General features: G+C 41.7%; 2 protein-coding genes and 1 pseudogene across 4 annotated transcripts in view; 1 reads left to right on the forward strand and 2 right to left on the reverse strand.

Moving 5' to 3' along the window:
• The window catches only part of add3a (adducin 3 (gamma) a), a 276,962-nt gene extending 274,528 nt beyond the window's left edge, over positions 1–2,434 (reverse strand). For 2 of the 3 annotated variants that reach the window (XM_072557056.1, XM_072557053.1), the window contains exon 1: positions 1,316–1,470. The gene's annotated coding sequence lies outside the window, so the exon portion shown is untranslated. Of the gene's footprint in view, positions 1–1,315; positions 1,471–2,013 lie in introns of those variants that run through there. The other variant, XM_072557054.1, reaches the window with a different exon arrangement.
• Positions 1,517–26,956, forward strand: part of cusr (Copper-only SOD repeat protein) — a 262,102-nt gene continuing 236,662 nt past the window's right edge. The window contains exon 1 of the mRNA XM_072557050.1: positions 1,517–1,642. The gene's annotated coding sequence lies outside the window, so the exon portion shown is untranslated. The remainder of the gene's footprint in view (positions 1,643–26,956) is intronic.
• On the reverse strand, positions 14,287–14,774 carry LOC140463294 (small ribosomal subunit protein eS19 pseudogene; annotated as a pseudogene).

Below are 26,956 nucleotides of genomic sequence, written 5' to 3' on the forward strand. Positions count from 1 at the left end.
CCCATAAATAGAAAGTGGGACAGAACACCAGCACTTCACCGGAGACTCACTATTGATGTTACCTAGCATGGTGATGAAATGTCTGAAAACAAACCTTCTAGCTCAGCGAGCAAACTTACAACCTGAACCACAACCTGAGCTATAAATCTTCTGAAAAATCACAGCAGTACAAGTGATTGAAACTGAAATCTTTTGGTTTATTTAAGTCATATAATAAATACAGTACAAATTGTACTTGAATTATACAAGTTCAGATATATTTGTTCAGACAAATATATAACATCACTTCATTAGGCAAAAATTAATTCTGTACCTCAATCTATGTTCATCTGTAATAAAAACTGCAAACAAAACATCTGGCTAACCAGTTTCTACTGTTAATTTAGGCCAGCCAAAATGACAGGCCACTCCGACCCACTATATACAAGAGAGAAGTCAATGCTTCAAAAAGTAAATTAATGACTGAGTGATTAAGTGCATTAGTTGAAACAAGCTGTATCTTGGGGGAATTCTCTCAAAAGATCATACATATCTCAATATTGTATATTCCAGCAAAAAAAAAACTCGCCTTGATACTTTAAAAATAACGCAAAATTAACTGTTTGCTAGGGTACCACTTCCAAGTCCATGCAGAGTTCCCACAGGGTCGATTAACCTATGGTAACACAAGTTGGAAAACGAAACGTGTTATTGTTTACCAAAATCCAGCTGCTGTACTAAAAGTGATGAAAAGTCCAATCACAAAGCAGTTCTTCGTAAGGAACCCTCTGTGATTAAGTAAGATTTTATTTCTTTTTAAGAAAAGACAGGCATTTGTGAATCTCAGTCAACACATTTAGTATTTAAATTTGTCTGCCTAAAGCACAAGTGAAGCTGGACCACAACCCACGAACATACTCCACTGAAATTCTCATCGTCACAATCTGGAGGCACCAAAACGACCACCAAATACAAAACACGCCCGATCAGAACCTGATGAAAACTGGTTTAAACTCGCTGTTGCATCAGAATTGCTGAAGAATAAGCAATCCATGCAGCTGAGGGAGGACAAACAACCACCACGCCAGGGCTGGGGATCAAAGCGGCCATAAAGGCTATTTACTCCACAATCACTGGGGTGGAGACAGAAAACACACTTGATTCCTCTTAAACTGATCGGGGGAGGGAGAAACCTTCCAACACCACAACGCACCAGTCTGTTTGTAAAGAACCTGGTCTCGATTATAAAAGAGACTATCTTTCTTCCATCCACCTTCACCTCCCCCTCCCCATATTAAAAATAGTGAAACGTTGAAGGAAGGTATAAAAATATTACCACTAGCTCTTTGCTAAGTCCTTCTTCGCCACGCAACACGTCTGAAGAAGCATTCCGTTGGCTTTAAATTGCCTCCGGCAGACAACTCCCCCTCCCCGAGAGAGCTCGGACAAGTTGATTCGAGCAGGAAGAGGCAGTGAGGGAGGGACGGACACGACGCCTAGGCCAGGCCCTTACTGCGCCTGCGCCCACTCGGAGGCGGGCTCTGCCGCTCGAGCCTGAACACTCGGGGCCCATTTAAAAATAAACGGCCAACCGTCCCCGCCTCTCCCCACCCCGGTCCAACCTGACGGGGATGAGGCCTACGCACACCGACACCCCGCACTTGTAAGTACATGTAAAGCTGAGGAGCCTATGGGCTGTCGTGTATAATTCCTTGAAAATCCATAAATGCCCCCCCCATCCATAACACTATTTGATCCTCCCCTCCGCCTTAAATAATATTCCTCACCCTGCAAAGTGTTAACAATAAAAACACGCTGAAGAAGCGTGCCATGCTAAAAAAATATCACTCAGGACTATCGTATGATTCATTCAGAAAGCCCTTTGCTGTGCGCCCCCCGGGGCCCATGAAAAGGGGCTGTGTGACCGATGGAACAAACTTGAAACATATTTTAAAGTCTTCACCTAAAAATCTGACAGGCATATGCAGCACTGGCGAGTTAGATTTCCCGAGGTCTTGCCTGAATAATCATTACCTGAGGGAGAGAAGCAGCGGTCTGATGGCCACCCAGCTGTGGTTTAACAGCAAAGCCAGTCCTCGTAAATCTTGAGTCCTTCGACACGTTTTGGCATTCAATCAAGATTGTGAACACGTCCGCGAGGAAATCAAATTAGTGTTTCCAGAGTTTTTTCTTTAAATTTTCCAAGTGTTCTGAACCTTTGCTTTTATCTTGTTGAGAAGCTGTAGCAGAAAGAAGTAGGCGTGTATCTGCCTGTGTGAAGGTTTTTTTTGGTATGGTGTGATCTCTTAACTGTACGTGCAATAACTGATAAAACCTCCCAGTATTGACCAGTTTCAATTGGTGCAGGAATTTTACTACTCTTAATAGCAGTCATCATGTGGTCAACAGCTGGAAGACTGCAGTATTACAAGACGTGAAATACAATGTGAAATGCATAGTGTGGGTTATGCAGAAACCTATTTGTCTTTCTTTTCAGTTTATGCAGTGTTATGTGTTTTTTAGAACCGGGTGCGAAGACCAAATGCAGTATGTGATATTTTTCCCGCAATTCCAGTAAAACGGAGGATTTCATCATAAATTGAATAGTTATAGTCTGGTCTTCACAGTTCAAAACTGCTGGAACGTTCTCTATGTTGCTATGAGCATACTTGCCAGCACTGTTGACCCCTAATGTGGACTGGGTGGGGACCGCACAATGGGAGAATTTAGTGAACTCTGCAGTGAATTGTGGGGGGTGGGGAGGGGTGTTAACTCCAGCTGTAAAACACAAAGAGAACCAGAAACTTCTAAGCCAGTGAGAAAGAAAACTAATTAATTAAAAAGAGACAGGAAATTAGCTTGGATAAAATTGGGAATTGTTTAAGAAAAAATGTGATTTAGCAAGAAGATTTTGGTGTGTTGCCTGTGCTGTAAAATTTGACTATATCCTCCCTCTAAAAGAAAGTAACAACTGAACATTGCATAACTCATTTAGATTCTCACTGCTGTATTGCCTAATTCAGAAGCAGAAAAATTATTCATTGCTCACAAGCATTGGTACTATCCTTTCTCAGCAGTCATTTCCTTCCTGTATTCCTTAACAATATAATCAGCAATGATATATTTGCAAAAGCAAATATTTTCAGATGCTAATGCTTCTTGTTCACTTTAACTCATAAAGTCCCTGAGTATCTGTGCAATGTTTGGTGGATTACATTTCACATTCAATGGAATTTCACTCTACAGTACTTTAACATCGTATCATCAGGAACCCACATGATATAAATATTACTAACTGGTGAATTTTATACTCAATGTATAAATTCTGTATTAATAGTCACCAATGTGCCAATTTTAATCTTTTATTCAATATTCTAATTTTTTTGCACGACAACAAGAATAGTTAGTTGAGTGATACTTTATTCTGCACTTGAAATTATTCAAACAAGAGAGAGGTTTCCAGAAGAGTAGAAGTATGATTAGATTCCCTACAGTGTGGAAACAGGCCCTTCAGCCCAACAAGTCTACACCAGCCCTTCAAAGAATAACCCACCAGATCCATTTCCCTCTGAATGATGCACCTAACACCACGGGCAATTTAGCACGGCTAATTCATCTGATCTGCACATCTTTGGACTGTGGGAGGAAACCGGAGCACCCAGAGGAAACCCACGCAGACACAGAGAGAATGTGCAAACTCCACACAGACGGTCACCTGAGGCTGGGAGCAAACCCAGGTCCCTGGTGCTGTGAGGTAGCAGTGCTAGCCATTGAGCCACTGTGCCGCCTAGTATGATATATATTTTGCTCTGGTATTTTGTTTGGACTCCTTAGATTGAGGCTCAAGTGCTTGGCATAAACTGAGAGTTCCATCTTTTGCCAGTGACTCTTTGCAGTATTGGAATAGCGAGAAATTTGGAGAAGACTGCTTGAAATGGACTAATTTAAAGGACCTTATATGAATACATTAATCGCTCTGCCCAAACTAAAAATAAGATAATAGAAATGCATCTATCTGTGATATGCAAATTGTTCTAATACTATTAGTATTCTTTCAATAAACTATGAATACTCTATAATTCTGTAGTAACCTTGCCACAGTATGTGTATTATAATACTTAGTTATATACTTACAATAGCTTTTTTATAAAACATTAGGTGATTATTCTTTACAAACAGTAAGTGAAATCAATGGAAGGAAAAATCCAGAACCAACTTAATACCAGTTGGGTGCTGCAATAAAGGAGCTTTAGGGACTGAGAAACTCGGAAACAGAAATTTGTATACTTTAGCTTCCTGCCACTGCAAAATTTCCTTATCTAATTATTAATAATAATGATTACATGTCCATTTTAAATATATAACAAAAAAGTACTTTGAAACTTAATGGTTGTCCACCACCACTGCATAGATTGAAGAAAGATCCTCAATGAACCACATGATGAAATTGAAATAGAGGAGACATAGAATCATACAGCACAGAAACAGACCCTTTGGTCCAACCAGTCCATGCCAAACATAATCCTAAGATAAACTTGTCCCACCGACTTGCTCCTGGCCCATATCCTTCCAAACCATTTCCTATTCATGTACCTATCCAAATGTCTTTGTAATTGTACCCACATCCACCACTTCTTCAGGAAGTCCATTCCTTATGCAAACTACCCTCTGTATAAGAATAATTGCCTCTCATGTATATTTTAAATCTCTCTTCTCTCACTGAAAAAAATGTGCTCCCTAGTCTTGAAATCTGCCATCCAAGGGAATTCTATCTATACCTCATTATCTAATAAACTTCTATAAGGTCACCTCTCAACTTCCTATACTCCAGTGAAAAAGGTCTCAGCCTATCCAGCCTTTCTTTATAACTGAAGCCTTCCATACCTGGCAACATCCTAGTAAATCTCTTCTGAACCCTCCCTAGCTTAACAATATTATTCCTATAACTGGGCAACCAGAACTGGACACGGTTCCAGAAGTCACCTCACAAATGTCCTGTACAACATCAATCTTCACTTCTTCTTAGACACATGTGATCTGCTAAGTTCTAACTCAGTGTTGTTAAAAATGTAGTTCATTCATCATCTAATGTTTTGGTTTGGTTACTGTGTAAAGTTGATTCAAATATCCACTATACTTCAAGTCATAGAGATGTCCAGCACAGAAACAGACCATTCGGTCCAAATTGTCCATGCTGACCAGATATCCAAAATAAATTTAGTCCCATTTGCCAGCACGTGACCCATATTCATCTAAACCCTTCCTATTCATATACCCATCGAGATGCTTATTAAATGTTGTAATTATACTAGCCTCCACCACTTCCTCTGGCAGCTTATTCCATGTGCACCCCTTTGCATGAAAAAGTCATCCTTTAGATCCCTTTTAAATCTTTCCCCTTTCACCCTAAACCTATACCCTCTAGTTCTGGACTCCCACAACCCAGGGAACAGACTTTGTCTATTTACCCTATCCATGCCTCTTGTTGTTGTGGTTCTGTTCGCCGAGCTGGGAATTTGTGTTGCAGACGTTTTGTCCCCTGTCTAGGTGACATCCTCAGTGCTTGGGAGCCTCCAGTGAAGCGCTTCTGTGATGTTTCCTCCGGCATTTATAGTGGCTTGAATCTGCCGCTTCCGGTTGTCAGTTCCAGCTGTCCGTTGCAGTGGTCGGTATATTGGGTCCGGGTCGATGTGCTTATTGATTGAATCTGTGGATGAGTGCCATGCCTCTAGGAATTCCCTGGCTGTTCTCTGTTTGGCTTGTCCTATAATAGTAGTGTTGTCCCAGTCAAATTTATGTTGCTTGTCATCTGCGTGTGTGGCTACTAAGGATAGCTGGTCGTGTTGTTTCATGGCTAGTTGGTGTTCATGGATGCGGATCGTTAGCTGTCTTCCTGTTTGTCCTATGTAGTGTTTTGTGCAGTCATTGCATGGGATTTTGTACACTACATTGGTTTTGCTCATGCTGGGTATTGGGTCCTACGTTCTGGTGAGTTGTTGTCTGAGAGTGGCTGTTGGTTTCTGTGCTGTTATGAGTCCTAGTGGTCGCAGTAGTCTGGCTGTCAGTTTGGAAATGCTCTTGATGTATGGTAGTGTGGCTAGTCCTTTGCCCCTTGTGATTTGTGAATTTTTGTAAGGTCACCCCTCATCCTTTGACTCTCCAGGGAAAACAGCCTCAGCCTGTTCAGACTCTCCCTATAGCTGAAACCCTCCAACACTTTCAACATCTTTATAAATCTTTTCTGAACTTTTTCAAATTTCACAACATATTTCCTACATGAGGACACCAGAATTCTAATGATCTGATTACCTCTCCCAAATTCAGAAGACCTGCAGGGTTTGCTGGATATCTTTGTTATAATAATGATGTTTCTCCCTAGATCTTTACAGCCCTATTCATGCTGCACTCCCAGATCTCTCTGCTCATCAATTTTTCCCAAGCCTCTTCTATTCATTGTATAATTCACTCTAGAATTAGTCTTGCCTAAATGCATCACCTCACATTTGTCTGGATTGCAATCCATCTGCCACGTTTCCGCCCAACTCTCCAGTCTATCTATATCCTCCTGTATTCTTTGATAATCCCTTATGCTTTCTGCTACTTCACCAATCTTTGTGTCATCTGCAAACTTGCTGATCATACCAACAGTGCCCTCTTCCAGATCATTTATGTATATTACAAACAACAGTGGCCCCAACACTGACCTCTGTGGAACACCACTGGTCACCTTTCTCCATTTCGAGAAACTCCCTTCAACTCCTACTCTCTGTCTCCTGTTGCTCAACCAATTCTTTATCCACGTAGCTAGAACACCCTGCACACCATGTGACTTCACTTTCTCCATTATTCTACCATGGGGAACCTTATCAAATGCTTTACTAAAGTCCATGTATATGACATCAATAGCCCTTCCTTCATCCATCAAGTTGGTCACTTTCTCAAAGAACTCTATTAAGTTGGTAAGGCACAATCTCCCCCACACAAAACCATGTTGCCTATCACTGATAAGCCCATTCTTTTCTAAATATAAATAGATCCTATCCCTCAGTACCTTCTTCAGCAACTTTCCCACCACTGATGTCAGGTTCTCTGGTCTGTAGTTACCCGGAATATCCCTACTACCCTTCTTGTAGAGGGGAACAACATGAGCAACCTTCCAGTCCCCTAGCACCTCATCTGTATTTAAGGATGCCACAAAGATATCTGTCATGGCCCCAGCTATTTCCTCTCTCACTTCCCTCAGCAACCTGGGATAGATCTCACCCGGTCCTGGGGATTTGTCCACCTTATTAACCTCTAACCTACCCAACAGATCTTCCCTACTTATGTCAATGTTATCTAGATGAATCAAACTTCTATCTCTAATCTCAACATTCATCATGTTCCTCTCCTCAGTGAACACTGATGCAAAGTAATCATTCAGAATCTCACCCATTCTGTCAGGTTCCACACATAGCCTTCCTTCATTATCCTTTAGTGGACCAATCCTTTCTCTAGTTACCCGATTGCTTCTTATATAAGAATAAAATGCTTTGGGATTCTCCTTAATTCTGCTCGCTAAAGCTATTTCATGACCCCTTTTAGCCCGCTTGATTCCTCGTTTAAGACTTGTCCTACTCTTTCGATATTCCTGCAGGGCTCATTCTGTTCTTAGCTGCCTAGACCTTATGCACATTTCCCTTTTCCTCTTGGCTAGTTGTACAATTTCTCCTGTCATCCATGGTTCACGAATCTTGCCTTTCCTATCCTTTGCCTTCAACAGGACATGCCTATCCTGCACTATCTTTAACCTATCTTTGAAAGCCTCCCACGTATCAAATGTGGACTTCCCTTCAAATAGCTGTGTCCAATCCACATTTCCGAGCTCCTCCCTAATTTTGATATAATTGGCCTTGGCCCAGTCTAGTACTCTTCCCTTAGGACCACTCTCATCTTTATCTACGAGTATTTTAAACCTTACAGAATTGTGGTCACTGTTCCCAAAGAATTCCCGGAAAGCAAGCCCAGCATGACTAAGGCACTTAAGAAGGCCTGCAATAATGAACTTTTAACTTTTTTTTATTTTTCTGCTTTATATAAGAGGAACTTTAATGTAGAACTTTTAACTATATATCCTTATTTTCAATATTGTACCTAGGTACTTTTACGCCAAAGATGGCACTGGGAATGGTGACATTGTACAATTTTCACTGTATTCCTGCATCCCTGTACTTGAGTACATATGACCATAAAATCTACGTCTGATTCTAATGTTTTGTAAGACTTCGATATCTACCTATACTTGACCTAGCTACTCTAGATGTGGTCTAACCAGTGATCTATGCCATATCAAATTTGTATTGAATAAGGTTAATATAAGGCCGTACCGTGTTAACTTCAAATACGGTTTCTCAGTATGATATTGCGCCTTCAGTTAACTATCTGCCATAACATAAAGACTATTTTTTCTTCTGACCCCATTCAAATAATTTGTACATTGAATTGACTAAACTAACATATATACAATATTACATTTGTCTAACTTAACTGCTATTTGCTAATATAAAGTTGACTTCCCACACACTCCTTGATCATTTTGGATTCAACAACACTCTCAGAACTACTTTTTTGCAACTATAAACTGTAATGGAAGTTGGTTTGCTCTAACTGGAAAAAACAGATGAATCTTTCAACTTGAAAATCAAGTGCTGCATATTATTGAGCTTTGCATATAATGATTTTTGAAGCAGTAAGAGGGAGGGTTTGAGACTGACAGCCTTTTGAGTTGAGGACAACAGGCTGTTGATTGGTTGAGCTGCACTGCCTGCCAGAGAACAGAGAAAATGGTAAAAGAGGGAGTGATGTAGCACTGTTTGTCAAGAACAGTATTACAGTTGCAGAAAAGATGTTTGGGAACTCGTCTACTGAAGTGTTATGGGCTGAGATTAGAAACCGGAAAGGAGAGGTTACCCTGTTGGGAGTTTTCTGTCAGCCTCCAAATTGTTCCAGAGATGCAGAGGATAGCAAAGATGATCCTTGATAGGAGCGAGAGTGACAGGGTAGTTCTTATAGGGAAGTTTAACTTTCTAAATATTGACTGGGAATACTATGGTTCAAGTACTTTAGATAGATCAGTTTTGTCCATTGTGTGCAGGATGGTTTCCTGACACAGAATGTAGACAGGCCAACAAGGAACAAGGCTACATTAGATTTACTACTGGGTAATGAACCCAGCCAGGTGTGAGATTTGGAGGTAGGTGAGCACTTTGGTGATAGTGACCACAATTCAGTTATGTTTACTTTAGTGATGGAAAGGGATAGGTATATACTGCAAGGCAAGAGTTATAGCTGGGGGAAGGGCAATTACAATGCGATTAGGCAAGATTTATGATGCATAGGATGGAGAAGGAAACTGCAGGGGATGGGCACAATTGGAATGTGGAACTTATTCAAGGACCAGCTATACTGTGGGTCCTTGATAAGTATGTACCGGTAAGGCAGGGAACAAGTTGTCGAGCGTGGGAGCCATGGTTTACTAAGGAAGGTGAATATCTTGTCAAGAGGAAGAAGAAGGCTTATGTTAGGATGAGAATTGATAGCTCAGTTAGGCCACTTGAGAGTTAGAAGTTAGCCAGGAAAGATCTAAAGAGAGACCTAAGAAGAGCCAGGAGGGGACTTGTGAAGTCATTGGCGGAAAGGATCAAGGAAAACCCTAAGGCTTTCTATAGGTATATATGGAATAAAAGAATTACTGGAGAAAGATTAGGGACAATCAAGTAAAGTAGTGGGAAGTTGTGCATGGAGTCGGAGGAGATAGGGGAAGTGCTAAATGAATGTTTTTCGTCGGTGTTCACACTAGAAAAAGACACTGTGCTCGAGGAAAATACCGAGATGTAAGCTACTAGACTAGATGGGATTGAGGTGCATAAGGAGGAAGTGTTACCAATTCTGGAAAGTGTAAAAATAGATAGGTACACTGGGCTGGATGAGATTTATCCTAGGATTCTCTGGGGAGCCAGGGAGGAGATTGCAGAGTCTTTGGCTTTGCTCTTTATGTCGTCATTGTCTACAGGAATAGTGCCAGAAGACTGGAGGATAGCAAATGTTATTCCCTTGTCAAGGAGGGGAGTAGAGAGAACCCTGGAAACTATAAACCTGTGTGCCTTACTTTGGTTGTGGGTAAAGTGTTCAAAAGGGTTATAAGAAATATAATTTATAATCATCGAGAGAGGAATAAGCTGGATAGGGATAGTCAACACGGTTTTGTGAAGGGTGGATCGTGTCTCACAAACCTTATTGAGTTCTTTGAGAAGGTGACCAAACAGGTGGATGAGGGTAAAGCCATTGATGTGGTGTATATGGATTTCAGTAAGGCATTTGATAAAGTTCCCTGCAGTAGGCTATTGCCCAAAATATGGAGGCATGGGATTGAGGATGATTTAGTAGTTTGGATCAGAAATTGGCTAGCTGAAAGAAGACAAAGGGTGGTGGTTGATGGGAAATACTCATCCTGGAGTTCAGTTACTAGTGGGGTACCGCAAGGATCTGCTTTGGGCCCATTGTTGTTTGTCATTTTTATAACTGACCTGAATGAGGGCATAGAAGGATGGGTTAGTAAATTTGAGGATGGTACCAAGGCAGGAGAGTTGTGGATAGTTGTTGGTTATAGAGAGACATAGATAAACTGCAGAGCTGGGCTGAGAGGTGGCAAATGGAGTTCAATGCAGAAAAGTGTGATATGATTCACTTTGGAAGGAGTAACAGGAATGCAGACTACTGGGCTAATGGTAAGATTCTTGGTAGTGTAGATGAGCAGAAAGATCTTGGTGTCCAGGTACATAGATCCTTGAAAGTTGACACCCAGGTTGGTAAAGAAAAGTGAGGACTGCAAATGCTGGAGATCAGAGTTGAGACTGTGGTGTTGGAAAAGCACAGCAGGTCAGGCAGCATCTGAGGAGCAGGAGAATCAACGTTTTGGGCATAAGCCCTTCATCCTAATGAAGAGCTTCTGCCCCAAACGTCGATTCTCCTGCTCCTCAGATGCTGCCTGACCTGCTGTGCATTTCCAGCACCACACTCTCGACCCAGGTTGGTAGAGTTGTTAAGAAGGCATATGGTGTGTTAGCTTTTGATGGTAGAAGGATTGAGTTTCAGAACCATGAGATCATGCTGCAGCTGTACAAAACTCTGGTGCGGCCACATTTTGAGTATTACGTACAGTTCTGGTCACTGCATTATAGGAAGGAGCTTTGGAAAGAGTTCAGAGGAGATTTACTAGGATGTTGCCTGGTATGGAGGGATGGTCTTATAAGGAAAGGCTGAGGAATTGAGGCTGTTTTCATTAGAGAGAAAAAGGTTGAGAGGTGACCGAATTGAGATGTGAGATAATCTGAGGGTTAGATAGGTTGGACAGTGAGAGCCGTTTTCCTTGGATGGTGATGGCTAGCACGAGGGGATGTAGCTTTAAATTGAGGGGTGATAGATACAGAACAGATATCAGAAGTTGTTTCTTTACTCAGAGAGTAGTAGGGGTGTGGACTGCACTGCCTGCAACAGTAGTAGTCTTGCCAACTTTAAGGGCATTTAAGTTGTCATTGGATCGGCATATGGGCAAGAATGGAATAGTGTAGGTTAGATGGGCTTCAGTTTTGTTCCACGGGTTGGCGCAACATCGAGTGCTGAAGGGCCTGTATTACACTGTAATGTTACTCTGTTCTATGTTGTATCCGGAGCCTGCAAATAGAAAGCATCGACTGCTCCCCTTTTCTTTCTCTCCATAGGTGAGAATGACAGACTTTCTTTTAGAAACACTTAAAAGGAAGAATTCTGAAACAAATAAGGCCAGGGTCTACTTGATCAACCATCAAATTGAAGAATAACTGTCACCCAACATACAACACAGAAGTGTGTCATCATTTTTAAAACCAAAAGAGCAGTGAGAAAATAACTTTGCACCTGTGATCTGGACTTTGGATTTTCAGAATTTTGCTTGTTCTTTCTATGTTATTTTTCCAACCATAGTATATCTGTGTATATGGATGTTTGTATATTTGAGAGTTTTAAGAGGTATAGTTTAAATTGCATAGTGGTGGATTAGAAATCCTTTCTCATCTCTACTCTTTTTAAAGCTAACTATGTTAGGGTAATTTTCTGTTACTGATTTTGCCTGGATCAGCAGTTGAACAAATTGATAATTTTGGTAGTCTTATTTGAATGTTATACATTCACACATTTTTATAGAGGCTTGGGGAACAGTGGGGCACAATTATTGGTAAACTCTTCCCAGTTAACTCATGACAACTCCTCCAACATTGAACCCTTGCACAATGTTTGGTATCAATTGTAAACTTGCCATACGTCCAGTGCTGTTGTCCAAACCATTAATAAAAACTAAAAATAAGAGTAGTGGGCTTAGGACTGATTGTTTGAAACAATATTAGTAGCAAGCCACCAAAGTGATTTAATCTATTACCTATGACATCTTCATTGCTAGATCCATTCTGAGAGTGCCAGAATTCCCTCATCTACTATCCTCATGACTCCCTGAAGAAAAATTCAACCAAGTTTGTTCACCATGGCTTGTTCTTTTAGAAGCCTTGTTGTGCATTTCTTCTGTGGTTGTGGACAATTGCCACAATGGGAAGTTGTTAAAATGATGTATCATAAGAATACCTAAGGCGATAAACACAAATTATAGGTGAATCATCACATTATTGTAATACTCAACATTAAAATGTCCATCATTACAACAGTAACTACACACCGGAAATCCTTAATTGGTTGTGAAGTGCTCGAAGATGTCCTGAGATTATTAAAAGCACTGTAGAAGTATTTTACCTTTAATGAAAGAAATACAGAAGGAAGGTCACTGAAACGTTAACTCTGCTTTCTTTTCACAGATTCTGCCAGACCTGCTGAGTTTTCCAGTAATTTCTGTTTTTATTTCTTTTTCCTTTTATACTCTGAATACAATTTTGGAAAGTTTAGTACTTCAATTGTTATAATTTTTGATTGCATCCTTCCTTAAAAAGCATTTGCATAGTTGATATAACATCGTTTCCTGACTCCCATATTAGACTACTACTCGCCTCATTAATATTCAGCCTTCTATCTTTCTCAACTCACCAAACAAGCTCGACATCAAGAAACATGAATGGAAACCTGAACAGGTACCTGGCAAATTCAGCTTGCTGCTTGCTCTGATCGATCTCCATGTTGGACACCAGGCATCAACATCTCAGGGTACACTGGCAGTGGTGACACACACCATAGGTCCATGGTCATTGGCATCTGATATGTGCCAGCCTCTAAGATCCCTCATGGTGCATTTCTAATGCACTTATAAGATGCTTTTGCATTTCAAAGCTGCTCCTTGATCTGCAATGGCAACGGTGGTTGTAATATAGCAGCAAGGAAATGGGCCTAACTCATGGAGTGAACCACGCTGCATCTCTGGCTTGTTTGCATGCTGTCTTAGCACACACTCACTCTGAGTTAACCCAAATGCTCACAACATCCCTACCTGACATTGCCATGCCTTTGTGGGCTTTACTCCCTCACCAGACAGACATGGCTCCAGTTCTTCTGTATTTGCTGTTTGGTGCAGACGCAAAAGCAGGAAGTTCAACATAGTTGTCAACATGCTTCAATTAAATCAAGGGGTGTATCCTTTGATTGGGGACCAGGCAGAATAAGTCAAGGGCAGAATCCATTATCAATCTCGGGACTTGGAAACAGTTAGCTACTTGGCCTGGTCAGAATCATAAGAGGTTAGAGCTGAATGGCAAGCAGCCCACCACCTAACTTGACTCTCCCTGCTTCTCTGGGGTTTCTCCTGGAATGAGAGAGAAACAGGTATTAAGGGAGCTGAAAATGGGTGGCACAGCTGGTGCAGTTACTTTTGGTGCAGGTGCAAATATGTCCAAAGTGAGTAGGTGGGGTAGAGGACACGCAGATCAGTGTTGGGTTTGATGAGTGCAAGCGAAGGAAAATGTTGCAGGCAGCAGTGAGAACAGTACGACATAAGCCATGGTGGGAGGTAGGTTCAGTAGCAAAGGTAGAGTGAGCATGAGCAAACAGAGAGGCGATGGTAGTGCTTATGCTGTGGAGTGGAGATCATTGTTTCTTCCTACAACGCTCTGTATTCCTCCAGAGAGTTGTGACTGCTTTAACTGGGTGGTAATCATGGACCAGTTTGGCATGGTCTGGTGTTGTAGCTAGTCCTGGAGAATGAGGAAGCCTGTGTAGTATCCCCGCACAGCAGGGCATCAATGTCCCCCTATCTGCCCTGATCAGGGCAAATGTCAGGAGCCAAGTAGGGGTGTTCTGGACAATGTTCCTTTTTAGAACTGATGACTGTAATCATTCTCCAAAATATGGCATGCACATTTAATGCTTCTTGTTTGCTGCTGCAACCTGGCCAACTAGATGCTGCAGATCACTCTGTCCTTGTGAGGTCAGTCTGCGGTGACAATTGGGATCCTTCTCAAGCATCTTTAGGCCTTCAAGAGCTTGCATACCTTCCTAACCACAGATTTGGAACCATGGCTGAAGTGACTGGGCTTCAAACTGTTGCGCTGGCAGCCACCATAAATCTTGGTCATGATACCAACTCTAACACCGCCCCCTGAATTACGCACCATGGAGGTAGTCTGGTTGTAGTAGCAGTTCTCATCACATAGATCTAGTTCTTTGTGTTTGCTCAGCTTTCACAGTGTCAACCCAGTTGGGTACTTTTAAGTTGTCAGATTTCTTGAGAAAAATATCAGTTTTGACAATCCCTGCTGACGCACACCCTTCACTGTGACATCAAGCATCGTGCTACCATACTGTTGAGATCTAAGGTGTAAAGGCAAAGACACAGTTCTTGTCCAATTACACAACAAGCTTTTAAATATGATGTGGATGCTGGTGATTTCCAGGACATCTGCTGACTCACAAGTTATTCATGGGACAACACGGAGTAAGATGAGGCTGGAATCAGACATGAGGGATGCCATAGGTGTTGGACAGGTCGTTATGCAACAAGTTTGGTGAGAAAATGTGCTAGGCTTTGTGGCAGGAATCCCTCCAGAACCTCAACAATGCAACTCAAACCTAGCGTCAAAAAAGTGTAACTTTTAGTCCAATATCTTCATCATTCCATGGGTCACTTTATTTCTGTTAAGAAGGGGAAAGTATAAATAATTGCTTTCTGTTCCAAACTCACAAGCCATGCACGAGTCACCAATTGCATTTCTGTCTCCAATTAAGATTGAATCAGATAATTCATATCATATTTGACCCTGAGATGTTTTAATGACCCGATGTTTACATAATGCTTATTTTCAACTCCAGGGCATTATTTGACTGTGTTCAGTTTGCTCAGTTCATCTGTTGCTGAAACCCTGTTCCATGTTCTGTTATCTTTACACCTGACTATTCCAACAAATTCCTGGCTGCCCTCCCATGTTCTACCTTGGTAAAGTTGATGTCATGAAAAACCGTGGCATGTGGTTTTACATGAAATCAAGTGCTGTGCAATCGATAACACTGTGTTTGCAGACCTGCAGTGGTGCCAAGTTAAGCATTGCCTTTACTCTAAAATGTATATCCTTGTCCTCAAAATCTTCCACTGCTTTGCTCCTCTTTGTCTCTTTAATCTCTGTTGTCCTACAACCTCCAAGATACCGGTATTCCTCATATCCTGACCTCCTGATTATCCCCAATTTTATTCACTCCACCATTGGTCTTCATGTACCAAACCCCTAAGCTCTGGAGTTGCCTCTCTTTACCTCTACCTCTCCCTTTTCTTTTAAGACAATCCTTAAAACTAAGTTTTTGTATCATCTGTCCAGGTTTGTACTTGTGCGGTTTGGGATCAATTTTTTTCTCAATGATACAAAAATTAAAGTACCTTAAGATGTTTTTCTTTGCTAAGTTGAAGGCACCACATAAATATAGGATTATTTTGTCATAACAGGTTGGCAAATTCAGAAATTAATTTACAATGTGACTTGAGCACCCTCTTCAGACAGTTTAGTACACTTCAGTACAATTCTCCTTAAGGATTTGAGAGGCAGTTCCTTACAATTCACTTTCAAACTTAACTGAATGACAATAAATGATATCAGCTATTTTTGTTAGATGCCCTGTTTTAATTCCTTCCTGTCCTAAATTTAACTGCACTTTTGTTGATCATATTGATAAAGGCACAAGAGACTGTATTTTCTATGTTGGTAAGTTTCTCCATTTGTAAAGTTCTGTTGTTGACACCTGCCCTTTTATATACATTTCTAAATAAGTCCTTTTGTTCTGTGTAATGAGTTTTGCAAATAAGTGAGTTGATCAATGCACCACACCTATTTAAATTTGGAAATCCTGGGAAGCAACCATAACTAATGTAGACAAAAACCAGGAACATGGACCCTTCTGCACTTTCTTAACATTTGCCAGCATAGAGAATGTCTTGCAGCAGTACTTTCTAGGAGGGAGCAGTGAGATGATAATGTGCATCAGCCAACTTACTAAGAAAATGACAGCCATTTTATGTATCACTTCTGCCTCGAATCTCCATTTGCTCCCATATTCCTAAATCCGGGCTGAATTTTAATTTGTGGATCCTGACACTGCTATAGGGAGGAAATGCAAGACAAGACTCAATACAGGCTAGCTCTAGGACCCAGAGGGAAATTCTTTAGAAGGTGGCCAATTAAGTGGCCACCTCAGAACCCTGATCAATTAAGGATGACAGTTGGACTGCATGGTCAATGGGATGCCCTTCCACATTGAAAAATTAGCTTCCCTGCCATCAGATGTGGGAGCTGCTAATATGGGTAAGAGACAGAAAGGAAGCTTCAAGATGAATCAAGACTTCCACTGGACAACCAACAGTTACAGCTGTCACCCATGGCTATGACTCGGACTTGGTGGGTAGGTGAGGTGGGATAGATAAGTGAGTTTCCAATGTTACCTCTCCCCTTTTCCTGGTCTGCTGCTTGGAGACAAACTCCATCATGATTTGGCTTCAATAAATGGCCCACATGTCAGCTTGAAAATTCCACTTGTGGATAGAATAAAATAAAAACACTTACTTGTAGAGAGTCCTTAACTACATTTTCCTGCCTGTTTGAAAATGGTCAGGAGGTGTGAACATGTTAACGAGTCAGGGGGTGATGGGTGGGGTGGTATCATCAAGATTCTGCAATGCCCTAGCATTGTGGGAGGAGACATTACCCGACTGTATCTAGCATATTTTCACAATAGGCTTGGAACTGTGGAGGTAAACTGGGCGAAGTTTTAAGTCGGGAGTCTCGCATGGTGTGTTGCCTGCCCGGTGCCAGGGTGCGGGACATCTCTGACCGGCTTGAAAGGATATTGGAGCGGGAGGAGGAGGATCCAGTTGTTGTGGTCCACGTCAGGACTAACAACATAGGCAAAGCTAGGGTGGAGGACCTGTTTGGGGATTATCGAGCACTAGGAAGGAAATTGAAGTACAGGTCCTCAAGGGTCATAATCTCAGGATTACTGCCCGAGCCACGTGCCATTTGGCATAGGGATAAGAAAATTAGGGAAGTAAACACATGGCTAAGGGATTGGTGTGGGAAAGAGGGATTCCACTTCATGGGGCATTGGCATCAGTTTTGGAACCAGGGGGATCTGTACCATTGGGACAGTCTCCACCTGAACTGATCAGGTACCAATGTTCTCGCAAAGAGGATAAATAAGGTGGTCAGTAGGACTTTAAACTTCTGAGTTGGGGGGAAGGGAAAGTGAAAGCGACAGGGAGTATGGAGTTAAGTGGAAAGATAAGCTGCAGGATAGCATATGTGCAGGCGGATTTAAACTTGAGACAGACTGGGAATGCAGCAAAAAGGAAGGATAACTTAGGACATCTTTTGACTTCCAATACCTCTAATGATAAGAAAGTTTGCATTAAGGCACTTTACCTGAATGCTCGTAGCATTCGTAACAAAGCAGATGAATTAATAGCACAGATCATCGTGAATGATTATGATGTGGTAGGCATCACAGAGACTTGGTTACAGGGGGGTCACGACTGGGAGTTAAACATCCAAGGGTTTTCACCTTATCAAAAAGACAGGGAGGAGAGCAGAGGGGGTGGGATTGCCTTGTTAGTTAAGAACAAAATTAAATCTATGGCACTGAATGACATAGCGTCAGATGATGTGGAGTCTGTGTGGGTGGAATTGAGGAACCACAAAGGCAAAAAAACCATAGTGGGAGTTATGTACAGACAGTGGACAGGACCAGGGGCGCAACATGTACCAGGAAATCGAAAAGGCATGTCAGAAAGGCAAGGTCACGGTGATCATGGGAGACTTCAATCTGCAGGTGGACTGGGTGTATAATGTTGCCAGTGGATTCAAAGAAAGGGAATTCATGGAATGCTTACAGGATGGCTTTTTGGAACAGCTTGTTATGGAGCCCACAAGGGAGCAGGCTATTCTGGGCCTAGTGCTATGTAACGAACCAGACTTTATAAAAAATCTTAAAGTAAGAGAACACTTAGGAAGCAGCGATCATAATATGGTAGAGTTCAGTCTGAAAGAGAGAAGGCAAAATTGGATGTAATGGTGTTACAGTTAAATAAAGGTAATATGAGGTCATGAGAGAGGAACTGACGAAAATAGACTTGAAGCAGAGCCTAGCGGGGAAGACAATAGAGCAAAAATGGCAGGAGTTTGTGGGTATAATTGAGGACACTGTACAGAGGTTCATCCCAAGAAAAGAAAGATTATCCAGGAGGGATTAGACAGCCATGGCTGACAAAGGAAATCAGGAAATCTATCAAAGAAAAAGAGAGATCCTATAAAGTGGCCAAGAGCAGTGGGAAATCAGAAGATTGGGAAGGCTACAAAAACAAAGAGAGAAATAAGGAAGGAGAGGATCAAATATGAAGATAGGCTAGCCAGTAATATTAGAAATGATAGTAAAAGTATCTTTCAATACATAAGAAACAAACAACAGGCAAAAGTAGACATTGGGCCACTTCAAACTGATGCTGGAAGCCTAGTGATGGGAGATAAGGAAATAGCAGGAGAACTTCATAAGTACTTTGCATCAGTCTTCACAGTGGAAGACATGAGTAATATCCCAACAATTAAAGGGAGTCAGGGGGCTGAGTTGAGTATGGTTGCCATTACAAAAGAGAAAGTGCTAGAAAAGCTAAAAGGTCTTAAAGTTGATAAATCTCCTGGCCCCGATGGGCTACATCCTAGAGTTCTGAGAGAGGTGGCTGAGGAAATAGCGGAGGTGTTGGTCGAGATCTTTCAAAAGTCACTGGAGTCAGGGAAAGTCCCGGATCAAGACAAAAGATGGAAAATTATAGGCCAATTAGCCTAACCTCGGTTGTTGGTAAAATTCTAGAATCCATCATTAAGGATGAGGTTTCTAAATTCTTGGAAGAGCAGGGTCGGATTAGAACAAGTCTACATAGATTTAGTAAGGCGAGGTCGTGCCTGACAAACCTGTTGGAATTCTTTGAAGAGGTGACAAGTAGGTTAGACCAGGGAAACCCAGTGGATGTGGTCTACCTAGACTTCCAAAAGGCCTTTGATAAGGTGCCACACGGGAGGCTGCTGAGCAAGGTGAGGTCCCATGGTGTGCGAGGTGAACTAGTGGTATGGATTGAGGATTGGCTGTCTGACAGAAGGCAGAGAGTTGGGATAAAAGGTTCTTTTTCAGAATGGCAGCCGGTGTCAAGCGGTGTCCTGCAGGGTTCAGTGTTGGGGCTGTTCACATTATATATTAATGATCTGGACAAAGGGACTGGGGGCATTCCAGCAAAGTTTGCCAATGATACAACGTTAGGTGGACAGGCAGGTAGTACTGAGGAAGTGGGGAGGCTACAGAAGGATCTAGACAGTTTGGAAGAGTGGTCCAGGAAATGGGTGATGGAATTCAATGTGAGCAAATGTGAGGTCTTGCACTTTGGAAAAAAGAATACAAGCATGGACTACTTTCTAAACGGTGAGAAAATTCGTAAAGCCAAAGTACAAAGGGATCTGGGAGTGCTAGTTGAGGATTCTCTAAAGGTAAACATGCAGGTTGAGTCTGTGATTAAGAAAGCAAATGCAATGTTGTCATTTATCTCAAGAGGGTTGGAATATAAAAGCACCGTTGTGCTACTGAGACTTTATACAGCTCTGGTTAGGCCCCATTTGGAGTACTGTGTCCAGTTTTGGTCCCCACACCTCAGGAAGGACATACTGGCACTGGAGTGTGTCCAGCAGAGATTCACACGGATGATCCCTGGAATGGTAGGTCTAACATATGAGGAACGGCTGAGGATCCTGGGATTGTATTCATTGGAGTTTAGAAGATTAAGGGGAGATCTAATAGAAACTTACAAGATAATACATGGCTTGGAGATGGTGGACACTAGGAAATTGTTTCCGTTAGGCAAGGAGACTAGGACCCGTGGACACTGCCTTAGAATTAGAGGGGGTAAATTCAGAACAGAAATGTGGAGACATTTCTCCAGCCAGAGAGTGGTGGGCCTGTGGAATTCATTGCCGCAGAGTGCAGTGGAGGCTGGGACGCTAAATGTCTTCAAGGCAGAGATTGATAAATTCTTGATGTCACAAGGAATTAAGGGCAACGGGGAGAATGTGGGTAGGTGGAGATGAAATGCCCATCAGCCATGATTGAATGGCAGAGTGGACTCGATGGGCCGAATGGCCTTACTTCCACTCCTATGTCTTGTGGTCTTAAACAGGTTGGAAAGAATGGGGTAAGTTCAAAGTCCGTGAGGTTAACGGGGAAATTATCAAGAAAGGAATGCGTATCCTTCAGATTCACTAAGAGTAAGAGACTGAACCTGAGTCTCCCAGCGAGAGATAAAGTCACCATAGTCTTAACAGACCATAGAAAGGGAAGGAAGACTGGTGGTGGCTTAACAAGAGGGTCATCATGCCTCAGAATAGGGGAGAAATTGTGAGGGCAATTTCATAGTAATGTACTCACACAGTTGGTGTGTGATTTTGAAACACAAACCAGCCATCCGGCCAACTGAGCTAACGAATGTCCACCATGACTCCCAGGAGAATCCAGCAGTGGCAAGTACTTACACAAATGGTAAGAAGAAACATAGGATGAGCTGGGACCCCGTGGTTAATCTTCCAAGTTTGACAATGGTTGCATCAGAAAACTCACCAAGATTCACAGAGGGAAATCTTCAATGAAACTTGCCAGAAATGACTTTAAGATTCAGCACTTGGTTGCCTTCCTTTAGTCTTTCAACCTTAATCTATCTGAAATGCTGTACATGTCTCGTGTACATGTTCTTTCCTTTACTTTTGCTGCACGATTTTCAGTATTCTTGGACACTTTCTCTCGAACCTTCTGTCTTGCTACTTCTCTCTTCACTTTTATGATCCACAAATTTTCTCCTTTCAGTCACACTATTTGTTATTTGTGCTATTATTGTCTTGCATCTGCATTTTTCTCAGGTATTAAGATTTACCCTGTAAGAGATGCTATCTAAAATCAAAGAATAAGTTTTTAAAATACATAGGGCTTGTATACACATGTCTAAGTAAGTGATATACACATTTCACCACGATGAAAGCATCCTTCATCATTCAGGCATTTTTTTCAAAACTTCAGAGCTGGCCCCGTTTCATTTAACCTGGCAACAGTATTGACAGTATTTTGGCAACTGTGCAAGAAATAAGTGCAGTGTCTCTGTTTTTCATTGTCTCTGAGAATTCAGCTAATACTAGGAAACAGAGCACAAACTGCATCCTACCTACAATTATTACAGCCATGATAGCATTAATGATGTTTGTATTGTTGTTCCCAAAAAGAGGAGTGTTGATAAAAATTGCAAAGAAAATCTGGAATAAGAACCAATCCAGCTTTGAACTTGCCTACATTTGGTTTGAACAGACTGGACAAGGTACAAGCACTTGTGGGAACTCATCAAACATTTAGATATTATTATAGCACTGTTTGCCTTTAGTTTAGTACTCAATATATTTTTAACCATCCACAAATGGCCATTGTTACTAAATATTGGGAAACTTAACAGTTAAACGGTGAGAAATTTCAAATTAATTAGCTAAATCGCTTTATGCCCAGGAGGGACAGGAGTAATTTCTCCAGGTCAAACAATTACCCAGTAAATCATATTCTGTAGCATTTGTTTGCTTCCCCCAAACATCATTGAAACACATCCACTACCCACATATGACCACATTAAAAGCTTCACCTTTGTAATCAGAATAGCCTCAACCAGCATCAGAAACCTGCCGTACACCATTATCCGAACTCCTCTGTCAATCTCTTTCAGTCTTTTAGTACACCTATCTGCTGTTGTACAACAACCATGTGACACACATTTGCCTTCTGTCAATCAGGCTGTCTGGTAAGAAGAGGATGAAAGGAGCCCTGCAATTAAATCCTGAAGCACGTTCAGGAAACCTGTTCTCCTGTGTTTCCTGATCTGACATTAGCAGCCACAAGAATCATTCCATTCAGAGAAATTGACTCCTGGCTAAAATCCAGGTCAATATGGGATATGACTGCTTTACCATTCCTGTTGTAATTTCCAACTTAAATACAATACTTCCTCCACAGATGCTTAGGCAGAAATCATAAACTCAGTGTGTGGGCAAATGCAAGTTCAAACATCATGTTCTACTGCTTTGTTGCATAGCATGTTGGAACACCAACATGCTGAGTCACCAGCTGCCTGAAACAGATGGAAAGGGTATGAATTATATCATTACATTGTACATACTGTGTTACAATCCCTGTTGTAGTAAGAGACTGACAGCTTCTAAAGGAAAGAATCCCATGAAGCCAATAGAAAGAAAACCAATAGACAATATTATCAATGGAAAAAATTAAAATAATTTTAAATCATTTATTGTAACAAACCAAATAAATTCAACAAATCTCAAGTATGAATTAACGGTGAAAGATTTTTCAAACAAGGTAAATTTCAATCAAAACGTGCAATAAAAATATCTCAGATCACTCAGAGAACTTGCATTACTTCCTACCCAAATCAGGCGTGCTTGCAATTTCAGTCTTTCAAACTCAGCCTCAATTATGTGGGGATTCTCACTTCCCATCCAATTGTTTCAAACTTTCATTGCATTCACTTGCATCTATCCAAATTCCCTTAATGCGGTGACCACAGACTAGGTACACAACTGCAAATCATCTCTCACTTGGGTCATAACAGTCCTGACGGAACAGAGCCCTCAAAGACTCCCTTTAAATCCCTTTAAATAGTCTGTGGTCTCTACCAACAGTGAGGTCGCATCAATGGGATTTGTTTGTCCAGAAACCCTTTCCCTTCCGACTTTAAATTCCCTGTTCTTGCGATCTGTATAATATATGCAGTAACACGGTCTCTGCTTTATTCTCAGAGATATACTTAGCCACTATGATCTGTTTGAATTGTACCAAAACAAACCTTTCATTAGGTTGTTTCCTCTTTGTACAAATTGTGGTCTGAAATGTCAAACAATAAAGATTTGTTGACCAAACATCCCTTCAGTGAGTTTTCTTCCAATTGCTTTTTGATGTTCACCCACATGGCAACTTCAGGATACATGGAATTTCTTAAAACCTAATGATATCTTAAAGATTTTTTCAATCAGTTAATTCTCTTTTAGAATATTCACCAGCCTGTTTTGATTTTAATGGGACAAGATTCAAAATGGCATCAATTCCTTGTGAGCTCCCTACAGCAGATCTAGTTCTAAAGTTTCTGATAACTGTTCTGCACTTTTAAATTTAAATTCTAACTCTGTAAAAATCACTAATAATGTTCTTTTAAGTCTACTTCTTGCCTGGTATGTGCGCCATGTGCAGTGTAACCTGTATGTCTTACACTGTCCAAGTTTTTTTGTCACCCTATGATCTGTATGTCCTTGCCTACTACGATCTGCTTGTATTGCTCGTAAGCAAAGCTTTTTACTGTACTTAGTTACATGTGGCAATAAATCAAATCAAATCAAACGAAAAAGAAAGTTAATTCTTGATTGTTGTATTGGACCAAACCAATTCCCTTCAAACTATATCAAGGAGATAGGGTGTAGGCTATCTTTTATTTAAAGCTAAGTGTAAGGTATTGTGTTCCAGATGTGATTTGATTGGTTACATGACTAGGGTTTAAGCAAAATGCACTTTATTTTTACACCACAGTTAAAATACAAAGAAAACAAATTGACATAACTTTAACTCTATTGAAATATTTAACAAAATAAAATATTATTTAATGACTCAGTAGATTAGGTGCATTAGCCATGGTAATGCAGGGATAGGGCAGGGGGATGGGATGCTCTTTGGAAGATCAATGTGGACCTTTCCACACTGTAGAGATTCTATGAAATTGTTCCATTACAGCAACATCCCATTAACACACCCTTGGCAAAGGCAAACTCAACAAAATAGACTTCTCTGACTTGTTATCTCCTCCAGTTCAGGAGAAAGGAACACTGACAGAATGAATCTAGCAGCTGAGAGAGAACTCAAGCTTTTTGCAGTAGCAGAGAGCTGTAGCAAGCAGCTTCAACTCCAAAAACTCCAACTCCAACAATTGAAAGCAAAACTAAAAATCCTGTGTTTGTGTGAGCCTCTCTCACTCATACTTCTTCTGGTATTTACTCTTCTTTCCATGGAGAAACAATTTGGCTCCAGTTTGCCACTGCCCCTTCTCAAGAAAAACAAGACAAAACAAGTAACTCTTAAAGGCTCTTATCATCACACCTCCCTCCATTAAAAAAAATCAGTATCCGATGATAGCTTCAATTTCAAAACCTGTGTGTTTCACATCGTTAATACTCCACATTTTATCAAATATATATATAAATATTCCACTCAACCTGAGCATGCAACCATTCAATATTATAGTCCATCTCAATTCCTTTCTTTCGCCACTGTTAAGCTCCATCTTCCTCTGTTAAAGTTGTGGCAATGCACATATACAACCTTCAAATTGAATGGCTGGAACAATAAACTCCATCTAAACTGTCTGATATTTTTCATCTTTACATTTTTCCAAAATTGTAAAGGGTTATGATCAGGTACATTACTGGCAATATAAATGTTGCAACAACTCCACCAAACTTGTGGCCTTTTTCTTTCTTTTGATGTATATTTAATATGCAATAGGTCTTTCTATCCTTTCATCACCTTTTTATAAAAGTACAGCTCCGACAGCCACATCACTTACATTGGTAGCAACCTTGAACGGCTTTGCGTAATTAGGTGTTGCTAACACCGGAACCGGTGGTCAACACAGCTTTCAGGCTGTCAAATGCCTTCTGGCCCACTTTCTTCCACTGGAGCTTTCTCTACTTTTTTAGCAGGTCAATCTGTGGTGCACTAAAACTGCCAAATTCTGATATACTTTTTCGATAAAACCACTCAGTCCCAGGAACCGTAGTACTTCCATCTTCGTCAATGGTATGGGGGAAGGTGATGTTTATTAAAGGATTGGATACTCTGGAGGCAGGAAACATGTTTCGCCTGATGGGTGAGTGCCGAACCAGAGGACACAGTTTAAAAATATGGGGTAGACCATTTAGGACAGAGATGAGGAGAAACTTCTTCATCCAGAGAGTGGTAGCTGTGTGGAATGCTCTGCCCCAGAGAGCAGTGGAGGCCCAGTCTCTGGATTCATTTAAGAAAGTGTTGGATAGAGCTATCAAGGATAGTGGAATCAAGGGTTATGGAGATTAGGCAGGAACAGGATACTGGATTCTGGATTAGTGGTGCTGGAAGGGCACAGCAGTTCAGGCAGCATCCAAGGAGCAGCAAAATCAACGTTTCGGGCAAGAGCCCTTCATCAGGAATAAAGGTAGAGAGCCTGAAGCGTGGAGAGATAAGCTCGAGGAGGGTGGGGATGGAGAGAAAGTAGCAAAGAATACAATAGGTGAGTGGGGAAGGGGATAAAGGTGATAGGTCAGGGAGGAGAGGGTGGAGTGGATAGGTGGAAAAGGAGATAGGCAGGTAGGACAAGTCCCGAAAAGTCATGGGGACAGTGCTGAGCTGGAAGTTTGGAACTAGGATGAGGTAGGGAAAGGGGAAATGAGGAAACTGTTGAAGTCCACATTGATGCCCTGGGGTTGAAGTGTTCCAAGGCAGAAGATGAGGCGTTCTTCCTCTAGGCGTCTGGTGGTGAGGGAGCAGCGGTGAAGGAGGCTTAGGACCTCCATGTCCTCAGCAGAGTGGGAGGGGGAGTTGAAATGTTGGGCCACAGGGCGATGTGGTTGATTGGTGCAGGTGTCCTGGAAATGTTCCCTAAAATGCTCTGCTAGGAGGTGCCCAGTCTCCCCAATGTAGAGGAGACCGCATCGGAGCAACGGATACAATAAATGATATTAGTGGATGTGCAGGTTAAACTTTGATGGATGTGGAAGGCTCCTTTAGGGCCTTGGATAGAGGTGAGGAAGGAGGTGTGGGCGCTGGTTTTACAGTTCCTGCAGTGGCAGGGGAAGGTGCTAGGATGTGAGGGTGGGTTGTAGGGGGAAGTGGACCTGACCAGGTAGTCACGGAGGGAACAGTCTTTGCGGAAGGCGGAAAGGGGTGGGGATGGAAATATATCCCTGGTGGTGGGGTCTTTTTGGAGGTGGCGGAAATGTTGGTGGATGATTTGGTTTATGCGAAGGTTGGTAGGGTGTAAGGTGAGCACCAGGGGCGTTCTGTCCTTGTTACTGTTGGAGAGGTGGGGTCTGAGGGCGGAGGTGCGGGATATGGACGAAATGCGTTGGAGGGCGTCTTTAACCACGTGGGAAGGGAAATTGCGGTCTCTAAAGAAGGAGGCCATCTAGTATGTTCTGTGGTGGAACGTGTCCTCCTGGGAGCAGATACGGCGGAGGCAGAGGAATTGGGAATATGGGATGTCATTTTGCAAGAGGTAAGGTGGGAAGAGGTGTAATCCAGGTAGCTGTGGGAGTCGGTGGGTTTGTAAAAAATGTCAGTGTCAAGTCAGTCGTCATTAATGGAGTTGGAGAGGTCCAGGAAGGGGAGGGAGGTG

The sequence above is a fragment of the Chiloscyllium punctatum genome, chromosome 38, assembly GCF_047496795.1.
Source record: "Chiloscyllium punctatum isolate Juve2018m chromosome 38, sChiPun1.3, whole genome shotgun sequence".
In the NCBI taxonomy this organism is placed as follows: Eukaryota; Metazoa; Chordata; class Chondrichthyes; order Orectolobiformes; family Hemiscylliidae; genus Chiloscyllium; species Chiloscyllium punctatum.